The following is a 635-nucleotide window of genomic DNA, read 5'->3' on the forward strand; positions in this document are numbered from 1 at the left end:
AACAATGTTCGTTGACCTTTCAATCGCACTGTTTTCATCTTATGTTCTCACCCGTTATAAGTTGATTAGAGTCGAGTGTAGCAAAGCGGATTCAATAAATAGGTATCTGCAATTAGATATCTAGAAAATATCAGGAAATCTTGCCTCTACTTTTAAAGAAAAATTTAGTGACATTAAATACGGCTACATAGATCAAATGGAAATGCTTTTGGTAGTCCGATGATTGAAGGAGGACGATATTCTCTTTCACCCAGGCATTAATGATAAGGCATGCATTTGCCTAACAGCTGGCAGCTCGCTCTAAACACAGTGTTGCAAAGCGAGAAAGGAGTTAACGGTTGAGTGCTATTCAGTAGCGGTTTGTTTAAGAAATGATTTTACAGGCAATAGCCAGCGGTATCCACTCCTCAATGCTGAGAATATCCTTGCGGAAACCTCCGGATAAAATATAAAGAAAACGAAGCTGATTTGCTTGCGCAGTTATTGGCGATGATTGCGAACAAATTGCAGACAAACAGATAAGAGGCAACAAAGAGGAGGTCGCATTTTACTCAAAGGCGAATAGATGGCTGGGCTCGAGTCGTAGCAGCAATAGTCCATAAACATGATAAGCGCCCAGTTATGACAAGTGAGAT

This window comes from Trypanosoma equiperdum, assembly GCF_001457755.1.
Source record: "Trypanosoma equiperdum strain OVI genome assembly, contig: ctg_548, whole genome shotgun sequence".
Taxonomy (NCBI): domain Eukaryota; phylum Euglenozoa; class Kinetoplastea; order Trypanosomatida; family Trypanosomatidae; genus Trypanosoma; species Trypanosoma equiperdum.